At 44.5% G+C, this 12,782-nt stretch overlaps 1 long non-coding RNA gene across 2 annotated transcripts in view; it reads left to right on the forward strand.

Annotated features, from left to right (window-relative positions):
• The window catches only part of LOC138515488 (uncharacterized), a 102,423-nt gene extending 92,341 nt beyond the window's left edge, over positions 1-10,082 (forward strand). For both annotated transcript variants that reach the window (XR_011282024.1, XR_011282023.1), the window contains exon 3: positions 9,775-10,082. This is a non-coding gene — a long non-coding RNA (uncharacterized lncRNA). The remainder of the gene's footprint in view (positions 1-9,774) is intronic.
• The last annotated feature ends 2,700 nt before the right edge of the window (positions 10,083-12,782 follow it).

The raw sequence follows: 12,782 nt of genomic DNA on the forward strand, positions 1-12,782 counted from the left end.
AGCTGGGTTGTACCGGAATGCAAGGCGATTGTAATCGCGTGATTGCTGAGCACGGAGTCGTGTTTGACGCTGATCTGCTGTTTCTCGTTGACGTCTTTTAGCCACACTCAGCCTTTCGCGTTCATTCTGTTGAGAACGAAGCAGATCTGAAGCTGCAGAACGCGATCGCCATGCTCGCAACCGTGCATCCTAAAGTCTGGCTGCATGCCGCTCTGCTGCTTCCTCGGCACATATTTGAGCCATTCTAAATCGGAAACATTGAAATGGAATCGTAAAATAGCGTGTGTTGCTTTTACGTCCAACAGATGGTGCTGTTTTGCAGTAAAATGTTCAGTATAGCGTGTGTTGCTTTTACGTCCAACAGATGGCACTGTTTTTCAGAAAAGGCATGTTTTTACCTGTCACGGGTGTGACATCTATGTATAGTAGGCACATAAAAGCATGTGCCTATTCGAATGCAACGTTGTGTCAAAATTTCAAAGCAATCGGTGAAGAACATTTGGAGATTTAAAATTTTGAACAAACAAACATTTAGATTTTTATTTATTTATATATAGATAGATTGTGCGTGCTCTTTATTCTTGGAACACTCGCTTTAATCTCTGTCCATTATTACTGCCTGTGCCATTTGTCCTTGAAACAGTATGATATGATGTTCATCGATTGCCCGTTTTATTTTGCTGCACTTTTTGCAGAAAATGATTTGCTGGAAAAAAACATCAAGAAATATGGAGGGGGTGCAAGGCTATATAAGGGGTAGGGTGGGATGGAGTATAGGAATGAAAAATAGGGGAGTCAAGGTTTGGTGGGAACCCCAAAAATAAAAAAAATAAAAATTAAGATGCATTTTTTCAGCAGAGAGAACAAAACAAGCTGTGGAACAAAACTGGGGCTGAATCAACATAGGACCCTTGAAACAGGCTTTGTATTCTGCTAAGGGCCATGTGCGCTAGATATTGGGCTATAAGAGGTGAATTTATTGTGGGATTAACAGTTTGGACATGCCTGTTGCGTGGGGTATGATGGCCAAATGTAGCAGCTCTGATTTGATTTAGCCCTTCCCACCTCCCACATGTAGTGTACCACATATTGATCCTCATTCAAAGTTTGCCAGTATTCCAGCGGTAAATCCAACGGAATATGGGCAAATGAAACTGCCTTTACTGACACTTGGTCTGATGGAATAACCAGCAGATTACAAGTGCCAGTAAGGGTGGTTAAACCCCATCTCATGGAGTTCCGTAGGATTATGCAGCAATTACGGTCCATGCCACTACTAAAGGCAGTTTTCTGCTGGTACGAGTCAGATTTACCTCCAGTTCTTGGCTGGAAGTAAATCATTAACCCCTACAAGGAAAGTTGTAGTTGGCTGGTCTGGTAAAAGTTCTAGTATTCGTTAATACCTGCACTTTTACCATGTGCCAGCCAACTTGTAATGAGGCCCATTATCTATTTCGGGATGGTGCACATCCGGAACTGTATCTAAGATGACACCTTTATATTAATTATATTCAATTTCATTTTCTGTTACTCTTTTATTTCTTGCCATCCTTATACTTAATGCTTCTGTGTCCTTGTCACTACTATTCCCCCGTTATATGCACAATCTATTTAAATTGCCTACAAAAAAGAAAAGAAGACGACAGAAACAGAAGCATTTTATAAATCACAATATATACAGTGCACTACTTCTTGATGTTGAACTCTGTGGGGAAGAAGAAAACATAGTGGTATGGTGCCCGTGAGGGCACAACTGTTGCAAAAATGTCACTCGAAAGGTAATTACATTCATGTTTTAATATCACTGTTCTTGAGGGCCTGCAGGAGGTAGGGCTGTACGATTTGCTTTCCGGTCGTCAGATAGATGTTTCCAATACAGTAGCTTCTTCACTCACACAGCAGACGGGATGACATAGACTACCTTGCAAAGACCTTGGTACCTACAGTTGTTCCATTTTCTCACGAAGGAGTGAACATAGATGAAATCTCCAGGATACAGCTGAGGTACCTCCAGAGATGTTGGGTTGACCGTAGGCATGACAGCTGTTTCCTCTCTCCTTAGAGCGAGCTGTTTGGAGGTTACTTTTATACATTGTTAAATCCCTCAAATACACCTGAAACTCCTGACCCAAAATTTCAGCTGCCCTCTGTGCATCTGATGCAGCGCGTACAGGTATGAGTTGTGTGTGCAACCTTCTTCCTGTCCCTATCTTGTGAGGGGACAAGTGGTGGTCCTTACCTGGCTGGTTCCTAATGCTAAACAGAGCCAAAGGAGATAATACAGCCATTTCCTCCCTAATGTATGGCACAACTTCAACAGTTTTTGTTTTAAGAGACCATTAAGACATTCAACAATCCTGTTAGCTTGAGAGCGGTAAATCAAACACAATGGGCCTCATTCCGAGTGGGGCGGTAAGGGATACCGGGCACTGGTAAGGAGACCGGTGCCGGTAATCCCTTACTGCCCTACTACGAGCTCCCTTAGCGGGTCCCTCCTTTAACGCCTGGTTTTACCAGGCGTAATGGACGGGACCCATTAAGGGAATTCACAGCCAATAACAGTACCACAAATTGCGGTACCATTATTAGCTACTTCCCCATTCTCATCGAGCCCTATGGGGGCTCGAATGGGGAATGGTTTTTTCAATGGGCAATTACCGGTCCTTCAAAGGTCGGACTACACCAGTAAATCCTAATTGAATGAGACCGGTGCTGGTACCGTTATTGGAGGCAGTCATGGCGCAAATAGCGCCATGACTACCTCCAATCTCGGAATGAGGCCCAATGTCTGTTTAATCCCTGGCAGGGATGTGATCTCTTTGAGTAATTTGTTGAAAAAGTAAGTCCCGTTGTCTGACTTTAGGATGCCACATATCCTCCAGCGAGGAAAGACTTTGCGTACTAAACATTTAGCTGCTGATTTAACACCTGGTTGTGCGCAAAGGCCCGCCTCAATCCATCAGGAAAATGGACACACAACAAAAATAAGATAACAATATTTACTGCACCTGTTGATCATATCCACATAATCTATGTGGAGCTCACAAAAGGCTCCAGTTGGACAGGGCAATGTCGCATGCAATGTCCTGTGGGTGTATCCGGTGCTGTAGAGATAGAGATGGCACGTGGTGCAAATTGCCACTAATTTGTCAACATATTCTTGAAGGTTGGGGACAAACCAGTCCTCCTGCATATCTGCTGCAATATACTGTTTAGACATATGCGTTGGGTAATGCTGAAGAGTAACCATAAGTAATTCCTGCTGCATTACTACTTTACCTGTAATGTTCTGTCTCCAAATAATACCTGTCAGTGACAGGAAGCACCCCGTTTCGCCCAAAAGTCCTTCTCCTCTTGGGGTGCCTGTCCTTGTAATTCAGTTATCTGAGTTAGCTGGACTGCTGTGTAAGGTACCGCTAGCTTCAATTGTTGTATAGCTACCTCAGGATATGCTGTGATATCCAGCACTTCTAAATATGCTGCTCCTTTGTCAGCCCTGCCTGCGGCATCATTGCCGAGTGAAACAAAGTCTGTGTCCCGGGTGTGGGTGGCACATTTCACTACTGCTACAACTGATGGGTGGGATAAGGCATGAATTAATATTTCTTGCAATTCCGCATGCTGCACAGGTGTGCCATCGGCCCTCTTGAACCCTGTCCTTCACCATCTGGACGACTCTGAATGTACTGTGGATGTGACGTGTGCCGAATCAGAAAATATTTTTAAGGACACCCACTAGAAGAGTGCTTCATTCAGTGCAATGAGTTCTGCTGCTTGTGCAGAATAACGTGTTGGCAGTCTTTTCTTAACTGCTACTTTGTACTCGCTGGCTACGAAGTCCACTACTGCTGCTCCTGTATGCCTTTGGCCAGTCTCATTACCAATCATTGATGACCCATCAATGAAGAGCACCGCCCCCTCTTCGAGTGAATCCTCACTTGCATGAATTAGTTCATCCTCACGGCCTTCGTATGTGACAGTCATGAACCTCCTCCCCTGGCTGAATGGACACTGCAATGAATGTAGCAGGGTTCACTGTACGACACCTTACAATGTGAATGGAAGGATTTGATAATATGACCTCATAACCCGATGCTCTCGGGTTAGTGAGGGTTGATTTGGACCTCTCCAGAATGGCAAAAACTGCATGCTCTACATATAATGTTACTGAGCACCCCATTGTTATTGCAGATTATTTGTTAATCGCAAACGCTGCTGCTGCTAATGCTTGTTTGCATTACTGAGTCTAGGATCCCACTGTAATAGACCAATAGCTTGTGTCCCATATATGTTGGTTGAGTCAACACTGCTGTCATTACTTCCCCATTAGAATGTGAGAACAAATAAAGATATTTTGTGTAGTCAGGGGTTGCTAACACTGGAGCTTTACTTAGAGCAGCCTTAAGTTCTTGGAAATATGTGATCATGTCCATGTGAGGCAGCCTTATAGTTACACAATCCTAAAAACAGTTGCATCTCTTTCACAGTGGTAGGCTATGGTGTTTAGTACTGCAGCTGCTCTCACTGGGGTCAGCCTTTTTCCTGCTGAGGATATCATTTGTCCTAAGTAAACCACTTCCTTCTGACAATACTTTGTTTTGTCTTCGTCCATATTGTACCCCTTTTCTGCAAGTAATGTCAGTAGTGCCACTGAGTTCTCCCTGCACTGTACTTTGGTATTACTGCACACTAGGAGGTCTTCTATGTACTGAATGTTGATGCTCTGAACGTGTATGTTACCTAGATCCATATGCAATACTCTCTAAAAAAATACTGGGGGGCTCAATGTACCCCTAATGGATCCTTATGTATTGAAATTGCTGCCCGCAATATGTAAACACAGTGAGATACTGAGAATCAGTGTGCAATGGGATGGAGAAAAATGCACTTTTTAAATCAATTATAGTAAAATATGTGGACTAAGCGGGTTTGTTACAAAGGATCATGGCGGATTCGGTACTGCCTCCACAATAGTGTTGAAATGGCGGGTATCGTGTATCATTCTCCAACTTGAACCCTTCACTTTCTTGCCAGGATATTTAGCTGTGCTGTATGGGGATTGTGACAGTGTTATTATGTCCTGCTGCCATAATGCCACAATGGTGTCATACATTCCTTCATCTTCCTCTCTAGATAATGGGTATTGTCGTATTTTAAGTAATATTGCACTCAGCTTCAGCTGTATGTGAATGGCCACTATGGTTTTCAATAATAATACATCATGGGGCGTACTGGTCCACAAGGTGCTGGGTACCTTTGCCATGTCTTTCTCTAAGTGAGAGGGTACTGGTCTAACGATAGGTGCAGTGTGCAGTAGGTTTTTTGCATTGCACCATGACCTGACAAGGGATAGATATTTCAAAAATAATTTCTCCATCATCGTCAACATATACCATACCCTGTGGCAGGGGGTTCTTGTACCAAGAGTGGGATGGGGGCTGTGGGGCTTGCTGCTGTTTATACACTGGTGCAGGATCCGGACCTGGGTTCTGATTTGCTGGTGTGAGTGTGTCTGACACTGTGGTGGTTGTCCAGTGTTGGGCACTTATGGGGGGCATGGGGTAATTGGGGGCAACATCTTTGATGGTGGATGGTATGTAAGTGCATATGCAGGCCCATTAGGATAAATGCAGGGATCATAATAATATACTGGTCTGCTCCTATACTCTTGCACAAAGTTTCCTCTCTTGCCTCCGGTCCAACACGCTCTCTGTCCCCCAAACCTCAGTCTCATTCCCCAAATCCACCAACTCCTCCTTGGAAACCTCTTCCCCTCTCATAACCTCCCATATCCCTTCTATTGTCTGGGAACCTTGGCAAAACTCTGTGCATTCTGCTGCTTGCCTTATATTATGCTCTCCCTCAGGGGAGCTGGTGATCAGTAGCCCTTCTACACTTAACTTCATCAAATTCTTTTGTACTAACTTTGCTTCAGCCTTCTGCGCCTGCTCAGCTGTTTCCTTTTCCTGCTCCTGCCTTCTCCTGAAATTATGCATTATAATCCCCTAAATTTCAGCCCATCCCTTAGCTTCAATCCGCACTATCTTATCTAAATCCTTTTGCACATCCTTGGGGAGTGCCTTCCGTAACATATGATAAAATATTGCTATATTCTTGTCCCACAGCCCCCTGTCATCCACCTTCCAGATTTCTTGAATCTAGTTTATATACAGTGCAGGGTCTTTGTCTAACATCATGGTATGGGCCATAATCAAATGAATGGCTGGGTATTCTGGGTATTCTAACCTCAACGCATTCCATACTCTCATTCGGCAGTCATTAAACTGCTCCATCATGACTGCCCTTATTTATCTGTACCTCTGGATACCCCGCCGTCCTCCAAATGTCATCGGCCTGTTCTCCTAGCAGCGCTACAATTGAACTTGTAATGTCCCTATTGCCAATGCAATACCTGCAGTTTGTTTTTCTAATGCATACTTCTATTTACCTGACCCCGCTGCGAATGAGGGTAATGCTTTCATTAAATAGTTTCTTCCGTTGGTGTGGCCAGGACACATATTGTGCCCTCCCATGTCCCTTGTGTAGTAATGGAAGCAGTGTTCCCACTTGTTTAGACTGTGTAGTTCTCCCTCCTCTCTTGCCTTTTGCTACAGCCGTCCCACCTGGTCGTGCTCTAAGCCTTGCTCCCCCATAGGCTCTCTACTCTGTGTTGATGCTGGTGGCATCTCATCCTCCTTCTCCCTTTGCTCCGCCCATGATGCCCACTCATCTTCCTCCTCTGCGACCTCTGGTTCTCTAGCCATTCGAGTTGAGTCATAATCTACGCTGACAGCACGCAATGGACCCTCTGGATGTCCCCCAGCATTGAGGCTATCTTCGCTTGCAGTTACCTGCACGTCCCTGATCACTTTACTAACAATTTGAAACAGAATGTCACCTCTCTGCATTTGTCTGCACCTAGCGTCAATTTCCGTCCCTCCTCCTGCTCCTACGGTGCCCACGCTAACTCTGCTTCAGTCCTATTGAGCGCCATTTCTAATTCTCTCTGCACCCTGTTTTTTTACTTTCATAACCAATGGGTCTCGTGTAGCATTAGCCACTGAAGCGTGTGTGGCATTCGTACTAGCAGTGGGAGCTCCCTGCCTTGGTGCAGGTTGGGGTACATACTGGTGGTTGGCATCACCTGCTACAGGTTGTAAGAAGAAACACCCATATGGAGACAGGGCTATTAGGACAACATGAGGTGTAGGTAGAACCACCTTCTGTTCCTTTCATTCCTCTGGGCATCTTCTAAATCATCAACCATTTTCCAAAGTTCAAGGATACCCTGCCTATTTTTCCACTTGTTCCATTTATACTTTGCAGCCAAATATGTATACACTCAACACATCCTTGTTATTTGAACCCTTTTCGTGCCATGGCTTGTACATTCCTAATTTGTATCTGCGACCATCCACTCAAGATGATATTTTAGGATCTTTTCCTGGTACACATATATTCAAATGGGGTACTCATACCTCTTCCCAATTCTCTCCTTACCAAAAATACGTATTTCTGAGCCAATCTAGCGGTACCATTATACCCCACCCTCCTAATGCTGCACACACTCCCCACATCTCCTCCCAATGTACCTCAACCCAAACCACACTCCCCTTGTCCCTTCCTGCTCACACATACACCCACCACACCACACCCTTATTCATATAACTGGGCAACCATTGCCCCACAACACAACATTTCTATTTAGACATTAAACCACAATTAATAGCCAAACGTCATCACAATAAAAATACACTCATTTACAAAATGGTGTAGACCCTTCCTCTGCCTCACTGCCTCCAGGCAAAGGAATTTCGCATCTTCATGTCCCCTTGTGCCAGATGGAGGCATTCCTAGCTTTTTATACAATGGACCACTACTCTACTTGCAGCGCTGCCTTCCCTCTTTCATGAAAGGATCCCTTTTTCCTCTCTTCTCTTTTATACTACTTAGAATGCCCTCTTTCTTCTCAACAGAGGATAACCCTCTGGCCACTATCATACAACCAATATATTGCCACGTGGTCTGCTCTCTCCACACACTAACAAACACTTAACTTCAGGCTTCTTTTGTCCTCTGTTTACTCTGCAAAGGTGCACTTACATCTATGCGTTCTTCCGAGCACTTCTGATGTGGGGTCCTCGTCAATTCACCTGCACAACTGTGTGCAACGTCCTGCTCCAAGGAACAGGTAGGCCTTTTGGCAACACAGCAACTGCAAACCTCCTTAAATCATGCATTTGGGATTGGACTCTGCAGACAGGTGGTATGACCAGGATGAGTGGCAGGGGACCCCCAGAATCAGAGTCTGGGATCACATCAGGGTCACCAAATATGTAGGTGAATGACCCAAAGTCTGAACAATAGAAAACAATTTCAAGTATGCCAAATAATGCATGCACTGTTTACAAGCAAAACAAAGTTGTAATAAATGCAAAAAGTATCAGATGGTCCTTTAGAACCAAACCAACACAGAGCTAGTCAGAGATTTTATAGCGGAAAATCGCTAATTAACCAAACTATGCATAATAAAGATTACAATACAATCACGCACCCCACATTGGCTAACACCTATATACAATTCTAATTATCCCCTATAGTCCATTACCTGATTGGTCACACATTAGCTAAGACACATTCCCCTAAATCTGTGACCTACTACATCGTCATTGTGAAACTTAGGTGTTGATTGACTACCAGGTGCAATGTTACCATAATATATTTCTTTAACAAGTAAATATTCCTGACCAACAGTGGATGTTCACCCCTCCGTCAGAGCCTGATCAAAGTGTAAATAGTGAGGTCAACTCTGCTTGGAATACTATTGGCCTCCTCATACCAGAGACTGTGGCACGCACAGACAGCTCTCTGCCCTTCTAGATACATTTATTGTCATCACCTTTTCTCTTCCAATCCCAAATCATGGTACAGCCCTAGCACGTCACCCCCTTATCTCTCTGGGAACCCAGGTGCCCATGAATGACGTGATCGGGGCACCACTCTTGTCTTTATATTTTGCTTATTTATTGGTCCCTGAAGCAAAGTGCCTGCAGTTCAAATAGGATGACTGCTCTTCCGGTGAGGGCAGTAGTGCTCTAAATCTTCATGAACCTCTTGGCACCACAGAACCCCATGCCCCGGTCGCATGAATTCAACCTTCAAAAGGTGCATCCCTAGACTTCCTGCTTGGACCTAACGTTCCTTTCCCAGCTCCTCCAAGCTCTGCAGCTGCACTCCATTAGCTGTAATCGGCACAGTTCAGCTGCCTGTGTCTTTGGCAGCATAACTTCTCTCTGGAAAATGGAAGGGGGACTTGTCTCTGGATCAACTAGACAGAGCTGCAACTCCATGTTATGTGTGTTTCTAGAACCAACTTGGCGAAACTCGTGCTACCTTAGACCTTGCACCTCGCCTTTGTTGCAACACTTCTCTGACTCCATCTCACACACCTAACTATGTCAGCTACCTACTAGCACGTCATTGAAAACATAACACTGTATAGTACCGTTAAATGCAAAATACACCCTATCTTTAATCTATGCATCTGCAACGTGATTACATTGTTGCTTTTTCTGTATTGCTATATGGTGCTTCTATTATGTGTCAAAGCTAACTACAAATGGATACATGTGTATTCTGCCTTGCCCAACCAGAACTGCTAGCACTAGGCCGTCTGCTAAAATGTTTTGCGCCGTGTAAATCTCTTCGCCTGTCTGGGGCATTGCATTTGCATCCCAACACTTGTTTAAATACTCTCCTCTCTTTCCTCCTCAGCTGCACCCTCCTATGAAGAAGAGTCTGCCCCTCTGAAAGAGAGCAAAGAAGAGGAAAACCCTTTTCATGGAGCATTTGTTTATGCTTAGCCATTCTTCTCATGGTAGCTTTGACAATCTTAATTGATCTACGTTCGAAGACTGATGGCCAATGAGCATTAGATCTAGACCTCCTCCTGGTCAATCTTCTGAGTTTGAGAGTAGAGGGTATAATTCCTCATAAATTAGGGTCACTATGTAGTGATGTGAGAAGTTTTATGCATGGACCATAGAAACACTTGTATAAATAAATCATGTTTTCACATTTTCTTTTCATATTGTTCATGTAATGTAAGTGTATACGTGAAACAAGTAGATGTAAAGTACATGGAAAATGGAATATGGCTGTTTAGCAGTGTAGTCCTTGCCAGCCATGATTAACTGTAATATTTACCATATTCATAAATTGCAAACACAGTACTGTTGCTGAAATGCATTTTATACCATCCCAGACTCACCTGATTGACCATTAGCTGCATTTAGCCTGTGCCAGTAGGGGAAAACTACTTTCCCTGAGCAGACCAAAAAATGTCCCATCACTCCCACTGGTGACTCCTGGAATGGGGCTGCCCATGAAAAGCCAAATAAATCGGAACGAGTGCAGATGGGACAGTACTTGACCAGACCTCTCCCCGAATGTGGTCCTGTTAGCCTACATTTCTGTTATTACTGTGCCATGTGACCTTTGTGAAGCCTATGATGTATGGTACTGTTTAAACACATTTTTAAAATGTAGAAACCTCAGTAAATGTTTTCTACTAACACATAATTCCTGAGAACATGTAAGAGTATTTTCTGTATGCGAAGGATCGTTAGTCCTCTCTTCTCATGTCCTTCAAGGACTCTGTCCTTCAAGGACTCTGTCCTTGTCTTTTCTATGGCTGTTGGTGCTCCCAGATTCTGTATTACACTGACGTCCTATCCTCTTTCTGAGGATACCCGAGGACATTGTATTTGACTCTACAGGCTAGGCATCCTCCCCCACAAAAAACTGCTCTAACTGCTAATGTCTTGGCTGATGACTTTTCCACCACTCCTCCCAAATCACTAAAATACAATAAATTCTGTCCACACTCCCCTTTCTCACACCACCTCCCTCCTTGGTTCCACTTCCTGTCACCTCCATCCCACCTCATTATCCCACTTCACCCCCACCTCCCACACTGAACTTCTACCCATCCTCCGCCCTGCTACCCCATCCTGTTCGCCCATTGATCACTTTGCCTCACAAATATTTAAAGAGATCACACTCATCACCTCCTCTTCCTCTTCAATGTTTACCTTCACTACATTCACAGGCATCTTCCCAAGCAGATACAGAATAGCCACTGTCATTCCTAAAATCCAGAAACCCACTGCTAACCATAGGAATACCTATTTCTTCAGAACTGTACCTTTCCTGGTCTTAAGTGCATCATTTTCTACCAATCAGGCCTCAGGAGCAAACACTACACTCAAACTAAATGAACACAGACAGTGGTCAGTCTCACTGCGCTGAACAGTGCAATAGTGACAGGTGTTCCAAGTAATTCAAAGAAGGAGGGATTTCTCATGAGTCCAATGAGTTTAATAACGAAGTAGCCTGAGTCATCACCGACTCTTCATCTGCAGAGTTCCGCAATTGCAAAGCAGTGCGAGAGTGCATCTGGCACTGGCCACAATATACTTAATTGGTTAGGCTAGCTCTTGAAACTTTCAGCCTCAGATGAAGAGTCGGTGATGAATCAGGCTACTTCGTTATTAAACTCATTGGACTCATGAGAAATCCCTCCTTCTTTGGTTATGATTTATTCAAAACCAGCCATCATCTTTTGGTTTTGCTTCAGTCTTCCTCCTCGTGTCACCTTCATACCCATATCATTTCAGCCCTTTACGTCTTCCACCCGCTCCAATCTGCAGAATAGTCTCTTTCATCCCATACTTCCCACACTTACCTGCCTCATGCCACAAACATACTTCCTCACCCCCATGTCCTGCTCATGGCCGTTATGGAAATTGAAGAAGGTACTACAGGTAGTTTCCATCTCCCTTTTCCACGATGGACCTCTTATTTTGTGGTTCTTTATTTTAACTTGTGAAACAGCCACCGACAACATGGTGTGTTTGCTAACAGGCCTAACACCCCCCCACCCCCGTTGGCAGGCTTCACCGGCAGGTACCGTGTAAAGGACTTAATGAATGGTTTGACAATAGCCAAGGACAAAAGACCCAAAGGAGAAATCACTTCAAATGCATTGTCAATAGCAGGACTTACCTGGGTTGACTGGCACTTCGACTTGGGGAAAATAGGTTGTCTGTCTGAGGAGGCCATGCTGTCTAAAATAACATACAGGTGACCCCCAGAGACAGGGACCTGAGCAGGGAGAAAGCCCAGGAGGGGAAACCCCTGATGGAGAAAGGTTGCACAGATGGAGATTGCAGCACGGGTCCACAGGATGCAGGAGGGCGGAGGAACCTGGGACCGCTCTTAGGATATCACAGGATCAGCAGGGGGCAAGGCAAGGAACAGGAATGGAGAGTGGGGCACAGGAATGGAAGGACAAGAGAAACGAGGCAAGAAGGAAACAGATAGGGCAAGGAACGTAACAAGGCGTTGAAGCCTGTTCTGGAACTGGAGGACTCTGCTGCTGCGGTAAGCACCAAGATGTCGCGTCTGGCCATGGCACGCACTCAGTTACAAGAAACTATATAGTTTGCTTTCTGCCAGTTGGTGACATCTTGTACGGAACTTACCTGATATTGCTCTGCATACTAATGTTTTAACTATCTACTGTAATGTGTAACTAAGAAACCTACTGTTGGGCCGCTCTCAATGTATCCCTGAATCAAGCCTGCTTACAATCACTTCTAACAGCGCCTCGATGCCTCTGGGCTGTAGCGTGTTCTACAAATACAAATAAATAAATCTGGTAAAATGTTGGAAGTGGACTGCTATGTGGTTAGAATGGAGTGCTGATTTTGAGAAGCTTG

This window comes from Ambystoma mexicanum, chromosome 6q (genome assembly GCF_040938575.1).
Source record: "Ambystoma mexicanum isolate Mex_15411 chromosome 6q, UKY_AmexF1_1, whole genome shotgun sequence".
In the NCBI taxonomy this organism is placed as follows: domain Eukaryota; kingdom Metazoa; phylum Chordata; class Amphibia; order Caudata; family Ambystomatidae; genus Ambystoma; species Ambystoma mexicanum.